The sequence below is a fragment of the Vulpes lagopus genome, chromosome 9 (genome assembly GCF_018345385.1).
Source record: "Vulpes lagopus strain Blue_001 chromosome 9, ASM1834538v1, whole genome shotgun sequence".
Lineage (NCBI taxonomy): Eukaryota > Metazoa > Chordata > Mammalia > Carnivora > Canidae > Vulpes > Vulpes lagopus.
In genome coordinates, this window is record NC_054832.1 from 63,149,699 (window position 1) to 63,168,748 (window position 19,050).

Consider the following 19,050-nt stretch of genomic DNA (forward strand, 5'->3'; position numbering starts at 1 on the left):
AACAGTTATTTATGTCATGCCTGCCGTAAGAATCTATGATCCTGTGACTTTCATTTATTCAACAATGTTTGTTGATTGCCTATGTACCTAGCACTGTGCTAAGCATCCCACACAATGTCCCTGCTTTCACTGAGTTTACACTTAAGTCCAGGTGGCAGATGTTAATTACAATGTGATTATTATAAAGAAGCAGCACAGAGTGCTACCTATTCAGGAAAAATTATTAAGGCAGGGAGGTCTTTTTGAAAATGTTCAAGGCAGAGCTTTGAATGATGCTGATTTTCTGGAAGCAGCTATTATAGCAGATGGCAGCTGGTGAGAAACGTGTTGTAGGATAAGGAGCAAGGGGTATATGACGCTTCTGCTGATCATGGATTATTTTTAACTGCAATTTTAAAGGAAAATCTGGTCTAATAGGTTAGTATTTAGTACCTTAGACTTTAAAAGTACTTTCTCATGAACTATCTCAGGTGCTCCTCAAACTATAACCTACAAGGAAGTGCTTTAAGTTCTGTGAAATAAAGCAACACAGATGCCCTTCCTAAACTCGGTTTCTAAACTATAGAATTGCATGTGATCCTTCCATTGTAGGGTACACCTGAAATTGTGAATGGTGCTCTGTGGGGCTCTTTGCCTTGTACACAGAGTTTTCTGAATATTAGCTATTGGCTTTAAAAGGCAGTTGAGCTACTGTGAGTTGGCTGCAAAGTTGAAAGAGGAGGCTGGAGGGAAATGTCAAAAGGAAACTTAAGATGTGATTAGTAGGTGTGTGAGGCATACCAAGGGCAACATGCCACCTGAGGAAATCAAATCCAAATGCCGAGAGGCTCTATAGACAGAGAACAGATGGGAATGGAAGAACCTTGTGTAGGAGGAGATACACCTATTCAATAATCTGAGGTAAACATGTACTTTGTCTACATTTTAAACACCATCTCCAGAGACAAGGTGGAAAAAATATCACCGATTTTTGGGGGGGCCCTTTTGCCTATTTTGTATCAATTTTTAAGAGAACCATATATCAGGGCTGTTAATCCTTTGGTAAAGTATACGGTATATATGATACAATCTATCATTTGTCTCTTTGCTTCTTCTGTAAGGCAAAAGACCAATATAAACAATTTTAATGGTTATAAATTCAACTTTACCCTAATTGTTGCATTTATTTTATTTTTTAAAAAGATTTTACTTATTCATGAGACCGGGGCAGGGGAGGTAAGACACAGGCAGAGGGAGAAGCAGGCTCCATGTGGGGAGCCCGACGACGTGGGACTCGATCCCGGGTCTCCAGGATCAGGCTCTGGGCTGAAGGTGGTGCTAAACTGCTGAGCCACCAAGGCTGCCCCCCTTTGTTGCATTTAAAATTGTTTAAAATGTCAAGTAGCTCTTCCACTCGACTATACAAACGTTCTGGGTTTTTTTTAACCCTTTCCTGACTTTGCTGTCTTTGGACCTTTAATCTATATGGAATTTTCTTTGTATACGGTGTAAGGAAGACTATATTTTATCCTAGAGGGCCATTTACAGGAAACGGCATGCAAAGAGCCAACATACACAAAAAAGTATATTTCACTCACAGAGCAATGCAAATTAAAGCAATGAAACGCCATTTTTCACATAGAAGATTGAACATTTTCAATCTTTCAAAGTTTTGCTAATGTTGGTAAGGCTGTGAAAGAAAACAGTGCTGATGGAAATGTGAAATTGCTACTAACTCCTTGGAAGATAATCTAGCAGAATCTATTAAGAGTTCAGATCCTTGCACCTTCGCATGAATCAATCCTATTCATAGAAAACATCTGTCCAAAAAATTAGCATGTATTACAATGTTTATTGCAGCACTGATGTAGGGATTTAAAAAAAAATGGATTAAAAAATGGAACTGAAAGTCCATCAGCAAGTCCTTTGGAAAAATCAAGATAGGTCACCAATAAGGAATATTATGTAGCTATCACAATGAGTTATGGGCACATGTTGACCTAGAGGAATGTGCATGATCTGTTAAATGAAGATAGAAAGTTCTAGAGTACTATGTGTGATCTTTTTAACAAGCTAGCTTTTGTTCTCTAAGGTTGTTTCTCTGGGATGTTCATCCTTCTTGTAGGAAGGAGATGATGGCAGTGGTGTTTTGAGAGGGTAGATGATCTCCATTTCTCATTAAAATGATGCCAACATGGGAGCTTTAATTTTATCACCTAATTATGTATTTCATAGAAACTGGATTAAGAAAGAAGAAATCTTGGTTTTGTTTTGACTTATATGCCATGGGTATATGCTTGGATTCTTAATCTCTTCTTTTAACAAGCTGTTGAAAATAAAGAAGGAAGGGGCAGCCCGGGTGGCTCAGTGGTTTAGTGCTGCCTTTGGCCCAGGGCGTGATCCTGGAGACCCAGGATCAAGTCCCACGTCGGGTTCCATGCATGGAGCCTACTTCTCCCTCTGCCTGTGTCTCTGCCTCTCCTTCTCTCTGTGTCTCTCATGAATAAATAAATAAAATCTTTAAAAAAAAATATCAAATGCTCAAAGGTCCTCCCAGGACAAGAGAACATTTCTCCTGCACCTCTTGCATTTGCTGTGTTACATACCAAGATTTATAAGAATCTTAGTATGTCCATTATGGCCCACTAGAAAAGGACCATCATATCTTCACTTGAAGATTCAGTGCATTTATACACATACTTAGCATATGGAAAATGTACACTCAGCCTGGGTCACCACCTATTTTCTTCATAGAATCGCCCAGTCATAGAACAATACATCTAAAAGGAAATGAGCAGAACTTAAAGGTAATTGCTCATCAGGATTACCTGCAGATTTAACAAATGCAGGTATACACTATGCATACCTCAAATGTACAGAATCAGAATATTGAGGAATCTTTTAAAAATGACAACCAAGGGATTCTGATGCATCTCTTCTGTACACTAGTGTTTGTGAACTACAGATGAAGTTTATCAGATAGGGTTAAGCTGCCTACCAACAGGCAGTGAAGATGGCAAATATTTGTAAATTCCCTTCATAGGAAATATCTTAGTGCTCAGCCTCCTGCACAGCTAGCAAAATGTAGGAAATTCAAACATGTTTGCAGAGTTTCACTCTTCACATATACAATCCTCAATAAGGAGTTTTTGCTAAAGTAACATATTAGCCTTGCCATAAAGTGTTACCCTGAACCTCTTTAATCTGCACCTGACTCTGTGTCCTGATGGACTATGCCCTAGTCTTTGGCCAAAATGCATATACTTTGTGCAACAACTCAATCATCTGGATGATCCCATTCTTTAAAAACTTTGTGGAAGTAAATATAATGTTCAAGTTGTAGTTGTATATTCCCTCTTTGAGTAACGGATGGGTGTACTTAAAATTGAAAGAAATCTATTAACACCAGACCTTCAATGTCTGAAATCCTTGAAGAAAATTACCACTAACAGAAAGACCAAGTGGAAAGGGAACCTTTTAGAAACACTGAAACAAAGCAAATGGCACGCATGGTATTTCTCTTGAGCCTCTAAGGCAGTAAAGTACCAGATGTCATACAACAAAGTCTGAGGGAAACATGGAACCTAATGGGCGTAGCCAGAGTCCTCAGCTTTAAAAAGCTCTTGTGCTTATAAAAACAAGCAAACTTGGCACCATTAACTCCATATGTTAGATTTAAGACTTTTTCCAGCCTGTGTTTGATTTACTTAAACAGTTGTAATGCTTACCTTTTGCATTAGAAGGGAGAATCTTAGTGAATAAGAGGTTTGTCCTGCCACTAATCTAGGTCTTTCACATAGTAGGTTGCTTAGTAAATATTTGGTGACTGTATTAGCTGGTACTTTCTAATCGTGCAGTTGGAAAAAGGAAAAGTCAACTGCAGTTGATCTTTCAAGTTGGATAAGCTATACAATGTACACACGGACTTCATTATCTCCTGGAGATAGCAGGAAATGGTCAACATGATAAAACTCCAGAGCAGAACTGTTGAGTCCCTAATTCAACCATCTTGAGATGAGCCATTGGTTAACTTCAAGGTACACAATGCAGAGAGATAGTTACAAAATTACCAAAGACCAGTCCTTCAACTTCTATTTCCTGGGCATCTATGGAACTATCCAAGTGTGATGTTGCTCATATCTCTCTGACCACTTCTCCTTTGTCTCCATCGATGGATTCCTCCCTACCCCAACCCCATTTGGTGCTTAAGTTATCACTCAGGACTGTTTCTGCAAACTGTGTTCTTTCTCAAAGATGATGATTGTTTTCATGGCACTAGCTAGATTACCTGTGTTCTGATGTGTTTCAAGTGTGTATTTCCAGCCCTGGCTTCTTCTTCCTATTTCAGTCCCGTATGTCCAAATGGCTGGTGGATATTTCTATGTGGAAGCCAACTTCTCTGAAACAGTTCATCCTTTAATTTGACAAAAACTTTGCCTCTTTTTCCTATTTTCATTCAGATTGGAGAAATCTAACCCAAGATCAAAACTGCTCATTTTTCTTTCTTCCCTACTATCGTTACTTACTGAATGTTACCATTCCTTTCCCTGTTACAATCTCTTCCCTCTGTTTTCTCTCATTCTGCCTTCATTATATCATGTTCATGTGGCCATAATAACCTAACTTCCAATTCACCACCTCCCCTCTGTTCTGAACCTCAGAGCCAGATTAATCCTCCTAAAGTACCTTTCTGTCACATAACTCTGCTGATCCAGAATGCTTCAGTAGATTGTGACATCTCAAGAATGCTGCCCAAACTGCTTTGACATCCAAAGCCCTCTACAACTCATTGATTTCTTTTTTTCCCATCTGTTCTGGTCAGAGGAGTCTGCCCATTTCCCCAGACATGACCAATACATGCTCATACTCCATCCACTCTGTTCATATTGCCAAGGATGCAACTCCACTCGTCCTCTCATCTGAAATGTCCCAACCCTTCAGCCTCTAGTTCTAAGTTTCATCTCTAGTATGACAAAACAAACCCACAGAGATCTCCCTAATAGCTTTGTTAACTCTAGGCACCTTTCGTGTAAAGCCTATATCTTCAACCACTTCATATGCTGTTCTAGTACTTAATAAATAGTAAATGCTCAAACTTGATTAGATTTAGAAACTGGCCTATTGCCTTGTTTATCATTCTCAATTCAACTTGCCGAAAACAATGAAAGAGAAGAGCCAGAAGAAAATCTTGGCAGCTAGGCTCAGTATCCCCTCCTCCAAGGCCCAAACAAAGTTCTGTGAATTGAATTCAACCATCATCTTTCTCTTTTCAAAAAAACTCTTGTCCCCTAAGACTGGGAAACCTGTACACAGGGAAAGGTATCAGCCCAGATGAAGATGTGGAGGGGAGACTCTTGCCAAAAGAAATTTTCTAACTTCCCATTTGAAAAAATGCCTTTATGGGATTTTATGATACACATGTGTATCCTTCACCATAGCCAGCAACTGGTCCTTGTCTATGTGGGGGAGGCAATTAGCATAGACCTGATGGGTTTCTCTAAGATTTTGCAAATTCTGTGCTTCTGACCCTTAGAAGACTAAGTTATGATTTTACCTAGCTGTACTTCCTTTAGCCCAAACTAGCTTCTAAAAAATATTTTAAAAGTTTTTTTTTCCCAGCCACAAATAAAGTTTTGTTTTTTCAAATATTCATAGTACAAAAACAATTCTTAAAACCTTGGTATGAGTTCCCAGATACATCATTTTTTAAAGACTTTATTCATTTAAAGAGTTGAGCTCATGAGTGGGGAGGGGTGGAGAGGGAGAGTTGCTATTCAGCCTACCACAATAATTTTGTGTGTGTGTGTATATATATGTGTGTGCATATATATATATATAATTTTTAAATTCTAAAACAGCAAAAATATTAGAATATACACCTTATGATCAACAATGGTTATCCTTGGGAGTGGGATGACCAGGTATTTTCATTTTCAATATTAAACTTTTTTTAAACAATATTACATGCTATTGAGGCAGTTTACTCTTCTACAGAGAACATGTAACTGATATGTTTGTGTTGAGGGATAAAACAATAAGGATTAAAGAAGAATTCCAGCAATATTAAAGAAAGCAAATGATGCCCTAACTGGGTATCTTTCTCCTTTATTTCCTGATGCTTATTTTCAGCGCTTCCCCACCCTCATCCTTGTGCAGCTGCTCTTTCACTCATCTGTGCAATTTGGATTGAAAACACACTTGAGGCAATTACATCCAAACTCGGATTTGCTTGGCTTCAAAGTCCCTGCTGTTCCCTCTGTTGCAGGCTTTTTTTTTTTTTTTTTTTTTTAATTTCTCTCTTCAAAGAACTTTCCAGAAGAAAGGGGACAAGGAGAAGAATTGGAAGGACTAAAGAATTTATTTTTTGGTCTGTTCTCTGAGATATCTTTTTGGTTTTTTTTCTTCTCAACAAGGGGCTTCAGTGTCCTATGTGGGGACAAATCTAGCCTTATGCTTCATGTCTAAAACTCTACCATTCATGGAGGATTTCTTTGCTATGCTGCTTTGTATCATTTTTCCACTTTCTCAACCTAAATTCTTGGGGCAGTTGCTATTTTTTAGACATGGAAACAGCTGGCTGAGGATAGTTATGTGTATACCCTAAGAAGTCCAATTTCCCCTCAATCTGCTGCCAAAGTCCAGGGTCAGATTCAAGATGCCTATATCTCATTGGTGACCAATAGTTTCTCCCGTCTCTCCTCTAACATTCAGTTTCTTTACAAATGCCTCAGAACGGCCAAAGAGTCCACAGGTCTGAGCAAACTAAGCATTTGGAATTAGATAGCAATGTCCTTTCCCTCAAAAGACTTCATCATGTTAAAGACAGATTTGGAAATCTATAACTTTTCTATAGACACATAAAAGAATTACTGTTACATTATGTCTGCTTGGCCCTACTTTGCATTTTTTGCATGACAGAAGACATTTTCCATTGTTTTGGTGAAATAACCAACTGTTTTAACATGTATATGCAATCAGCCATTTAATTAAATCAACTTAGTTTATCACTAGGTGCATTTATTGTACTGTCTAATCAGAGGTAAACACAGCTGCTATGGCATGTGGCAAGAATCCTCTGGAAAATGGGGGTGGGAAATCTGTTTAAAAGCTGCCAATTTATCTTCCTTTTGTTCACTTTAACTATTGCAGAGAGGAGCTAGTTTTCCTTGACAAGAAAGACAGTCAAGTATATATTTCTTAAAGAAATGAGGAAATGAAATGAATCATGGAAAACATGTGTAGTCAAGCTTCTCAAAATTATTGTGCATAGAAATCATCTGGGATCTTGTGAACTTGCAAATTCTGATTTGGTGGGGCTGGGGTGGGGCCTGAGATTTTCTAAGAGGCATTTCTGATTGGCCCACTGGGGTATTGATGCTGCTGAGGTTTGTCCTGCAAACTAGCAAGACTGAGAGAAGTCCATCACCACCTGTATGAAATCAAAAAACCTTCTTTTTAGGTGCCAAAATATAGCATCCTTCTTGGTGAATTCAAGAGGCTCTACTCCAGAGGGGCTACCTTTTTGATATTGCAAGCCTGGAATAGCTCCTGAGTTCTTTCAGTTGCTTGGTTTACATTGAGCTTTTAAAAATGTATGCATTTTTAAAGTCCCAAATGCTACTGTAAAATCATCAAGAGTAGAAACAGGATCCTGATAGTGCTGGATGTATATTAAATATTTAACATGTGTTACTAATGGAGTAGGACTTCTCTATATAAGGTCTTTCCGGTAAGCCCAGTCAGTGAATTGCTACTTTTGCCAATTAAATAACTGAGAGCGCTTAGGAAGACAGTTCTAAGCTTTAAATGTGAACAAGGAGTATAGACAGATTTTAGGTTACAGCTCACTGTTTGATTTCAAAGAGATACCTTAGATCTCTGGGAAGTTATTACCACCTGAATGCACTATCCTTAACATCAGGATTGCTATGCCAACCCCTTTGACATTGCTCCTCGTTCAAAGCGAGCCCTCTTTTTTCAATCTTTTTTCCCTTCTGTTTTTGTATGTCTCTAATACTTTGTCCATGGGATAATCCTGTGTATCTTTGAGACTAGATCATGGACAACATGTATGCCCCAACAGCTAACATGACACATCTCATTTGTGTATAATCAGATGTATTTATGATCAGAATCCAAACTTAGGGGTATTCAGAATATGACAGTCTTCTAAACCATTTCCAGACAAAAAATTTTTAGCCTTGAGGTTTTAAATACTTTCGAATTCCATTACTTTAATTTAGAGCTTTTATAAAATCAGGATTAAAATTCACTTGTGGCTAGCATTTAACAATTACCAGGGCTTTTGAATTTCAGCTTAGTCTTATACTAGGAGAGAAGTGGGCAGTAAATAGCAACTGAATACAGCTATGAATTGAAATATGTACAGAAGTTAATACAGAAAAGGAAAGTAGCCTTCCACTAGCCAGGATACTGTAAAATCAATCTTCCCTTAGAATGAAAGAAAAACTGAATTGGAGCCATTAGGAGACTAGGAGCACTTTAGATATGCTCATTGTGTCAAATGCTTATGATGGAAATTGCAATTATAAATCTGGGTGACTTAGTAGACCAAGTATTCCCAAGCTGCCTATAAAGGGCCCGAGGCCCTTACTGTCTACATAGTAACACACATGTATTATGTGCCAAGTTTCACAAGCTTAATGGCTAGAGCAGAGGAAGACTACCCCCCCCCCCCACATGCCCTTTTTTTGGGGGAAAAAAAACTCAAGAGCGGATCACATGGAGTAAATGACTTGTTAGGGTCACTCATAAATACTTGAAATGAGAAAATAATATGGCTAAGTGTCCACTTCAGACCAGCTACTTATCCAGATTTCTCTATTCAGACTTTATTCATTTACCAAAACAAAACTTCAGGTAACTTTTGTGTATTAAAATGATCAACGTGCCTACTGCAGAGTGAACTGTGCCTAGTGAAGGAACTAATCTTTAAAATGAGTTGTTACATTTCCATTCAGTGACCACGAGTGCTGAAACCTCTCTGGCCTTCTAAAAGAAATTTCATAGCCTTGGGAGGATTTGTACTCCTAGTTTGTTTCCCAAAACAGATTTTAGTGGATCTTTATCTTTCTATATTTAAGATGTTGTCCTACACTGGCACATCACAGGCACTTAATTTGTTCTGTGGGCCTCTGTGCTTTGTGATAGCAAAGTGCAGAAAGCTGTTGATTTACATGCTGATTTCAATCTGACAAAATTCTCTCTGCTACTGTTCCAACAGAGCTGGCAGTCAGCTGGAGGTATAAATGTATGTCTGCAAATCAAACTGATGGTGCTGTCGATGTTGCTGGACCCTGTAGGACATGAAATTGCAGCCCAATTGTTCAACCGTACTGTTTGTCTCTACAGGCTACTCCAAGGGCTGGGTGGAGGAGCTTGGTTTCCTCTATATCCCTCTGTCCTAGAATGATAGTTTCTTGTGGCTGAGCCATCTTCAGACAGGTTGAGCTAGGATTAGCACCCACTTACCACTCCTCCAGGTGCTAGCCCAAGCCCGTGTATCAGAGTGGATTGCTATAGTCATCAGGCCAAGGGGACTCCGATGAGCGGGAGACCTGGAATCCATCTCCGTACAGGTTAGCTTGGAGTGCAAGCACTGCATGGTTGTGATTCTGCCCACAATGGTTTCTCTGTGGGATAACCATGCTCCAGGGGTGTAGAGTGGGGGTAACACCAGACTGTCTTATTCCTCAACCAGTCCTCCTCACCTGATATTCAGGGCTCACTGCTGCCTGACTCAGATACATCTCCCTTTCTCCTGAGTTCTCTCTAGTCTCTGACCTCTGTCTGAGAAACCACTTATATGTGTTCCACCCCCATCTTTCAGACAAATACTGTGTGTGTACACATACATGCCTATATACGTGTCCCTGTTGAGAACAGTGTTCAGATCCCATTCCACCCCAAACTGGAAGCCTTCTTAGGCTTGTGTCAAAGAGCTGATGCAAATAGATAGTTGAGAGAGATGATACCCAATTTCACACACTGGATTTATCAGAGTCTGATCACCAGCCCAAACAGTGCCTCTGCTCCTACATCCTGGAGCTCTGGAAATGAGTGCTGTTACACGTTTTTTTTCAAACTCTCCATAGAAACCCTCATCAATCTGATATTTTCCAAACTATCATAATCTGGGTTTTCTAACAAATTAGCATTTCAATTGTGCATTTAAGGGTTTATTGTTTGTAAGTAACAGAAACCAATTTGAGCTACTTTAGGCCAAAAAGGGGAATTTGTTGCAAGGACTCAGACGGGGCTCTGGGGACTTGAAGGTGCAATCATGGGTCTTTCTCAAGAGCCCTGAACTTACCAGAACTCTGCTTAAGGTCTCTCAGTATCACAGTACTTAAATTATAAAGAGAAAGAGGTGGATGTCTGTCTATCCATGTTCTAGCCAACAAAGAAAGCCTAGGGGCACAATTTTAGGTAACTCAAACCAATAGCCTTGGGCCAACCCCCTATAGACAAGGTAGAGAGACGGGGATCTCTGTGGCCCTGGCTTCAAAAATATCTGCTGCAGAGTGTGGACTTTTTTTAAACATTAAGACAATAGTACTGATCAAATGACTAGAACTCCTTAACCTATGCTTTATATAAGACTACTTAAAAGTTTTCAGGAAGGAAAGGGAACCTTGGCAATAAACCCGGTGATTCTGAATGTGGCTTTCCTGAACCTATAAAGATACATGGTGGGATTCTGAATGTTGTTCAACCACTCCAGTATTTCTGAGAAGCCTTCACTTGCTTACCATGATAAAGCTGCACAGGATCATTAGCACCTTGGGTTTCTTGGATTTTTAGCTAGAATGTTAAGTTGATTTGGTAATGTTCCATCTCCTCATGATGAGAGCTATTCATTATGTTTAATTTTATTTAATAACAAATTATTTAAACTCCAAAGCAGACCTAGTACTAATAGCAAACACTTATGCAGTATTCTCTGTGTGCCTGCACTCTTCCAGTACTGCAGACGTTATCTTTCCAAACCTGCAGTTCATTGAAGAGGGTATAAAAGGAGGTATTTAAGTGCCGAGAAGATTGGGAACCACCAAACTGGTCTTCAGTTATAGTTCTGCATCAGAATCCCCGTTGATGCTGAAGTAAAAATACTTAGTTCTTTTGAAGGAGTTAATTATTCCCAGGAAAAACCTCAACGAGCCTTCTTTTGCTTGCCACCCCTGAGTTTGGTTCTTGACACTATTTCATACATTCTTAAAGTTGTAGTTTCCAGTCTGTACTTAAAGTAATCCTTAAGTGCTTTTACATTTCTCTTACTGTGCAGGACATCTGAGGTTTAGATGCCCGTCCTGATGGTTTAGCAAAAATATAATCATTAGACTATAGAACACTTTGATGAAACCATCGCATAGGCCTGTTACACTCTAGTTCTTTAAGGAATTTGAAATGTATTCTCTGATCTGCCCCATGGCTTGTCTATCACTTCAAAAGCACAAAGTAGCTGTTTAATAATAATTCACATCTAAATGCTACTCATTTGTTAGATAATGAACCAGATACTTTTTCATATGTATTCATCACCACACTGAGATGAGTGGTATCCTCCCTTTTACAGATAAGGCAACTGAAGATTAGCAAATAACTTGATACAAAAGTACTCAATAGCACCCCCAGAGTGGAAGTTATAAAGTTCCAGGCAGCAGAGACTGTATCTGTTTCCTGTTGTATTCAGTCCCCAGTACAAAATGGTCCATATGAAATAGATGAATGACTCTCACTTCAAAGTCCATGCTCCTTCTGCTATATTGTTTCCTTTGAAATCACTCTGGTATATGTTTTGTGCCTAAATGAAGAAATAACTGTTTTTATCAGCACTAATGTGAGTGAAATGTTCTATTGTCATGGAATAAATGTATACTCCCCACCCATTGGCTTGTTTGGTGGTGGTGGCATGAAAGTTCATCGCAGTATGTGGAAACAAATCACCATAGAAAATCACTATAACTCCATAACTGGGGAGAAGGGGCAGTCAGAATTTTGTTTGAATAACAACATAATATTGGCGCTATCAAAATTCACCTAATTCTGTGATATTTTTCTTCACAGATAATATGTAAAAGGTAACTCCCTTGAAATCTCTTGTCAATGTTTATTTAATGTTTTATAGCACTAAAAATACACTTAACTGCAAGCCTCAACCAAAGTTGCTGGAAGGAAGTATAAATACACAGATGACCTATGTTATGAAAATCATAAGGCAAAGTTGCTCCAACTTATACATTTGTTTTAAATGTTGGAATTCTAGCTCTAAAGATTCATTGGTTTGAAAGAAATACCTTAAGAATTACAATATCCATTTACCTGTAGGTCTTAAAAAGAGACGACCTCCTTTGTCCAGGGAAATGCCGTCCAATGATTGCTGGAGAAAATGGCTATTTTGATTCAGGACAAGGGTTTATATTGCCTTAGCAAATACAGTTTGAAGACAATTACCAGAAATGCTAGTTTTTCATTGAGTTTATAAACTTCCTGGTATTTATAAAACAAAGAATGTGTGCTGTTGAACTTGTAACCACGATTATTCAGCGGGCCACTTTAAGTAAATATATAAACATCTGGTTCCAAGAGGCCAGCAAAGGCATCACAAGTTCAGATCTATAAATAGTACCTCTCTATTAAAGCTCTCATATTATTTAAAACATACTAAATATTGTTCAGGGAAATATAGAAGACAAATCTTAGTTTTGGAAGATTCATGATTATATGAGCCAAAATATACTATTTGGACCAGAGAGGGATAAACTGCTTTCGAGTTGTGGATCCTTTGGTGGAGCTGTTATTAGGTACCTATCCTTCCTGCCCTCCCTGAAATGGACAAAATTTTACATACAGCTTTAGAAGATTCTTGAATCTGAAGTTCATCCATCTATATTAAAAATATAAATATCACTTCAATTTTTAGGCACAGGTATAGATGGATTTAAAACTGTACACTAGCTTTTTTTCTCCTGAACTTCTTTATTACATTCACGCAGCCATGAGTGTCCAGAAGCCATAATGATATGACATTTGGGAAAAGTGATTCTAACAGAGTGGCATTTGATACCATGCCATTTATCCAGGCTTTTCCCTATTTATTTATTTAGGCCTTTCTCTTTTTGTTGTCAACTATGCAGTAGCTTGCATTGCTTTACCTTAGGTGGAGTAGCCTACCATGAGCTTTTTCTGGTGGTTCAAGTGTAGGGTTTCCTCTGGAAACTTGTTTGAAGCCCTTTTCAGGCAACAAGAGAAAAATGGACCTGGAATGTAAAAATAAAACTGGGTACCATTCTTCCCTTTCCCAGCTAATTCCATTGTGATGTTACTTAGCTAAGATAATCTGTATATCAATGTCTTTGCCTTTCCTAAGTAGTATCAGTTACAAAGGTTCTGTGTGGCACAGAGAACTAAAATAGACAGTTGTCTCAAGGATCTTACAAATTTCATTGGAGAAAGGAGACTATACATGGATGGAACAGGGAGTAAAATAAACAGTGAATTATTCAGTATTGACACAGAATTGGAAAAAAATATTGATGGGGATAATTGACACTAGCAGCAAGGATAAAATTATAGTTAATGAGTATTAGTGTATTCGCAAGCTTATTTGCGAACAGGATCCTAAATCCTGTCTTCTAACACTAATATCTGAAACAAAGAAACCCCTGCCTAAAATTATCATGGAAATTTTTCCTGAGGGAAAAAGACCTTGAGAAATAGATAGGAGGTGAGTCAAGTATGGTCTGGAATCACCAGGAGTTATTTGTTTAAAGAAAAAATACTGGGTGCTACCTCTGTCCTATGAAATCATAATTTCTGATGTTGGGGCCTTGGCTCTCCACATTTTAATACCATCTCTGGTTATGTTTATGCACAGTCAGGCATGAGAACCCCCATATGGATATGCATAATGAAGAGGAAAGGCATCCATACCCTGTAGACAAGTAATTTTAAATAATAAAATGCTTTGAGGTCTTTGAGTCTAATCTCAACACTTAAGAACTTTAAAGATTTTGCATATAGTGACCTCTTCCAGGCTATCATTTGCTAATGAACACCTCCTATTTCTAAAATAGTCCTTTAGGATTTCCATTTCAGTGTATGGTTTCAAACATTTACTTCCTGACCGCCCCCCGCCCCCCAAAATTCAAATAATGCAAGTTCCTTGTGTACATGTAAGTCACATACACATCTACATTTTTTTTTTACGGAAACATGGAAATATTGATAGCTTTATATATCAAACTTCAAGAGGTGAAGCAAGAGAAGAAAATAGAGTTAAATGAGTTTCAAGTACTTCTTGCCTTCATGACTGCAAGATCCTGGGTAGAATTTGAGGGCCAGGTAATTCTAATGCCCAAAAGGGCTCCTGATGAAAAATTCCTGCTTTTCTTCAGTGAAAAGCATTTTTTTAAAAAAAGACTTTCTAAATCCTTATTAAATGATGGGACTGAATGTTTTTCTCTCAAGAAGAAAAAAAAGAAGGGAATTTATTACTGAGGCTCTACTAAGGATCCTGGTCCTTCATTTCACTTCCTTCAATACCCAACACAACTTAGTAAGGGAGATGGTATGTTTTTGAGTCATTTTCATGTATTAAGAAACTGATGCTGCAAGAAGTTCAATGACTTGCTTAAGGTCTTATAATGATTAAGTGCCAAAGCCAGGATTTTAAGTCTCCTATCCGCTGTGCTTATTTTCCTGTAGCAGATTTCCTCTGAGAGCAGCAGCATCTCTGGACGCTGTTCCCCTAGCCCAGTATGTTTTCCTCACTTCCCTATGGCAGACCACTTCTGTAGAGTGGTTTCAGCTAGGGTGGGGTCTGCTGATCCTGGGAGCTTCCACCAGCATCATGCAGTCCCCAGTGTCTCCTCCACTCCAAAAAGCAGAATGGAGCAGTAATTAGCAGTGTGGCTTGGGTCTGACGATGACTAGCTGTTTAACCTTACGTGAGTTACCCAATCTCTGAGACTTCCCCAGTTGCACAATGGGAGTAATGTTGACCTCACAGAATTGCATGGATTTAACAGCTTTAGTGTGGTGTAATTTACATGCTATAAGATCACTCAGTTTAAGTATAAAGTTCAGTGAACTTGGTAAATGTGTTTAGTTGGGCAACTGTCACCATCATCTAATTTTAGAACATTTGCATCACCAATGCCCACATTTCCTTGATCCCAGAAACAGTCCCAACAGTTTTGCATTTTCCAGAATATCATACAACTGGAAACAGTAAGTAGTCTTTTGTTTTAGTATTTTTCACTTAGCATAATATTTTGTTGCACATGCATTTTATTTGTACCTTGTATCAATTCATCCCTCTTATTTAAAAAAAAAATTAAGGATTTTATTTATTCATGAGAGACACAGAGCAGCAGAGACACAGGCAGAGGGAGAAGCAGGCTCCATGCAGGAAGCCCGATGTGGGACTCGATCCCAGGACCCTGGGATCATGACCTGAGCCAAAGGTAGATGCTCAACCACTGAGCCACCCAGATGTCCCTAAACATCTTTCTAAATCCTCTATTCTGGGCAGCCCAGGTGGCTCAGCGATTTAGCGCCTGCCTTCAGCCCAGGGCATGATCCTGGAGACCCAGAATCGAGTCCCACATCGGGCTGCCTGCATGGAGCCTGCTGCTCCCTCTGCCTGTGTCTCTGCCCCGCCCCGCTCTGTCATGAATAAATAAATAAAATCTAAAAAAAAAAAAAACTCCTCTATTCTGTTTCATTGATCTGTATTTCTATCCTTACACCAATATCATACTACTTGGTTATGTTTTATATTGTTTTGAAATCAGTTAGTATAAGGTCTCTAACTTTACCGTTCTTAAAAATTGGTATTCCAGACATTCTTACCAATTTCTCATAAAAACACACTAGGATTTTGTTTGAAATTGCATTGACTGAAACCTATACTTCGATTTGGGAAGAGTTAATAGATTTCCATGAACCTAGCTAGTATATATTTCCATTTGTTTAGGTCCTGTTTAATTTCAGAGATATTCTAGTTTGGGAATTTTGTCTATATACAACTTGTTACATTTATTCTGAGTCTGTCTTTGCTATTATTATGAATGGAATTGTCTTATCTTTTGGGATTTTCACTATCACTATAAATAAAATTTTCATATTGATCTTTGTCCCTTTGCTGTAAACTTGGTGACTTAATGCAACACAAATCTATTCGTATAGTTCTGGAGATCAGAAACCAGTTTCACTAGGATAAACTCAAGGTGTTGGGAGGGTTGGTTCCTCTTGGAAGTTCTTGAGGAGAAGCCCATTCTTTGTCTTTTTCAACTTTTGGTAGCCACCTGTCTTCCTTGGCTTATGGTCCTTCCCTTAATCTTCAAAGCTTGTTTTTATCATACCACCTTTTCTCCTGTAGTCAAATCTCTTTATGCTTTCCTTTTAGGGAAATTTGCAATTTAAGACCCACTCAGGTATTCCAGAATATTCTTGCTATCTCAACATCCTTAATTTAATCACACTTGTGAAGTTTCTTCTATACTGGTAAAATTCAAGATTCCAGATATTAGAACCTGGATATCCTTGGGGGCCATTATCACCTTACTAAATTCACTTGTTTTAGTTGATTTTATGTAAATTGTTTAGGACTTTTACATGAACAATCATGTAGGTGGGGAAAGAAGTTTTGCTTCCTAATTTTTATGCTTTTTATGTATTTTTTTTTTAATATACCATTCCAATATCTGTGGTCTCCATTGTTTCTAATGAGAAGCTAGCCATTACTCATATCCTTATTTCCCGGAATGTGATGAGTCATTTTTATCTTGTTGCTTTTAAGATTTTATCATTGATTTTCAAAAATTTCACTTGCATATGTTCACATGTGTTTCCTTTGATTTATTCTACTTTGGATTTGAGTTTCTTCGTTTGTAAGTTCGTTTTTTACTATCTTTGGATAGCTTTGAGCCCCGTTTTCTCCTCAAAATTTTTCCTGATCTTTTCCCTCCTGGGATTTTATAACATATGTTTTGCAATGACTTAAGTCATTTTAATTCCGTTACTTTACGGTGTCATATTAGTTTCAGGTGTACAATATAGATTCAACAATTCCATACATCACCAGATGCTCATCATGACAAAATCACTCCTTAATTTTATCACCTATTTAACCCATCCCTCCATTCACCTTGTTATGGGTGCTCTAAAATTAAGTCTGTTTCTTGGGGCACTTGGGTGGCTTAGTTGTTTAAGTGTCTGCCTTTAGTTCAGGTCATGATCCCAGAGTCTCAAGGTCAAGCCCCATATCAGGCTCATGGCTCAGTGCGGAGTTTGCTTCTCCCTTTGCCCCTCACCCCACTCATGCACTCTGGCTCTCTCTCAAACTCTTTTTTAAAAAGTCTGTTTGATTTCTTTTTCTTCCCTTTGCTCATTCTTAAATTCCATATATGAGTTAAATTACGTGGTATTTGTCTTTCTCTCACTTATACTCTCTGGCTCCATCCATGTCATTACAAATGACAAGATTTCATTCTGTTGCTTTTTTTTTAAGATTTTATTTATTCATGATAGAGGCAGAGACACAGAGGAAAAAGGCTCCATGCAGAGAGACTGATGTGGGACTCGATTCTGGGACTCCAGGATCACGCCTGGGCAGAAGGCAGGTGCCAAACCACTGAGCAACCCAGGGATTCCCTCGTTCTGTTTTTTAATGGCTGAGTTATATTCCCGTGTGTGTGTGTGTGTGTATGTGTGTGTGTGTGTGTGTGTGTTTGTGTGTATCCATCTTTATGCATCTTTATCCATTTATCACTGGATACTTGGGTTGCTTCCATATCTGGGCTGTTGTAAATACTGCTAAAACCATGTAGGTGCATGTATCACTTTGAATTATTTTTGTATTTTTTTGGTAAATACCCAATAGTGAGGTTGCTGGATCATTGGGTATTTCTGTTTGTAACTTTTTGAGGCACCTCCTTTCTGGTTTCCAGAATAACTGCACCATTTTGCATTTTTATCAACAGTGCAAGAAGGTTCCTTTTTCTCCACATCCTTGCTGACATCTGTGTTTCTTGTTGTTGATTTTAGCCATTCTGACTGGTGTGAGGTGATATCTTAGTGTAGTTTTCATCCCTGGATTTCCCTGATGATGATAATGAGTACTTTTCATGTCTGTTAGCTATCTGGAAGTGTCTTTTTGAGAAATGTCTGTCCTAGGCTTTTGTCTATTTTTTAACTGGATTATATGGGCTTTTGGGGATGTTGAGATTTACAAGTTCTTTATATGTTTTGGATACTAACCCTTTCAACTGTGTCATTTGCAAATATCTCCTCCTATTCCATATGTTGCATTTTAGCTTTGTTGATTTCCTTGGCTGTGCAGAAGCTTAATATTTTGGTGCAGTCCCAATAACTTATTTTTGCTTTTGTTTCCCTTGCCTCAGGAGACCTATCTAGGAAAAAAAAAGTAGGCACCACTGATCTAGGAGAAATTACTGCCTATGCTCTCTTCTAGGATTTTTGTGGTTTTGGGTCTGACATTTAGGTCTTTAATCCATTTTGAGTTTATTTTTGTGTATGGTGTAAGAAAGTGGTCTAATTTCATTTTTTGACATGTGGCTATCCACTTTTCCCCATACCATTTATTGAAGATATTGTCCTTTTCCCATTAGATGTTCTTTACTGCTTTGTAGAAGAATACAGAATTTAATTGACCATATAATTGTGGTTTTATTTCTGGGTTTTCTATTCAGTTTTATGGTCTATGTGTCTATTTTTGTGCCAGTATCATAGTGACTTGATTACTACAGCTAATACAACTTGAAGTCCACAACTGACACCTCCAGCTTTGCCTTTTTTCAAGATTGTTTTGGCTATTTAGGGTCTTTTGTGGTTCCATACAAATTTTAGGATTGTTCTAGTTATGTGAAAAGTGCTGTTGATATTTTGATAGGGATTGCAATAAATGTATAGATGGCTTTGGGTAGTATAGATGTTTTAACAATAATCTTGAGCATGTAATGTCTTTCTATTTCTTTGTGTCCTCTTCAATTTCTTTCATCAGTGTTTTATGGTTTTCAGAGTATA

General features: G+C 38.2%; 1 protein-coding gene across 1 annotated transcript in view; it reads left to right on the forward strand.

The window, feature by feature from the left end:
- Positions 1–19,050, forward strand: part of CPA6 (carboxypeptidase A6) — a 325,374-nt gene that overhangs the window by 20,945 nt on the left and 285,379 nt on the right. The window lies entirely within an intron of this gene.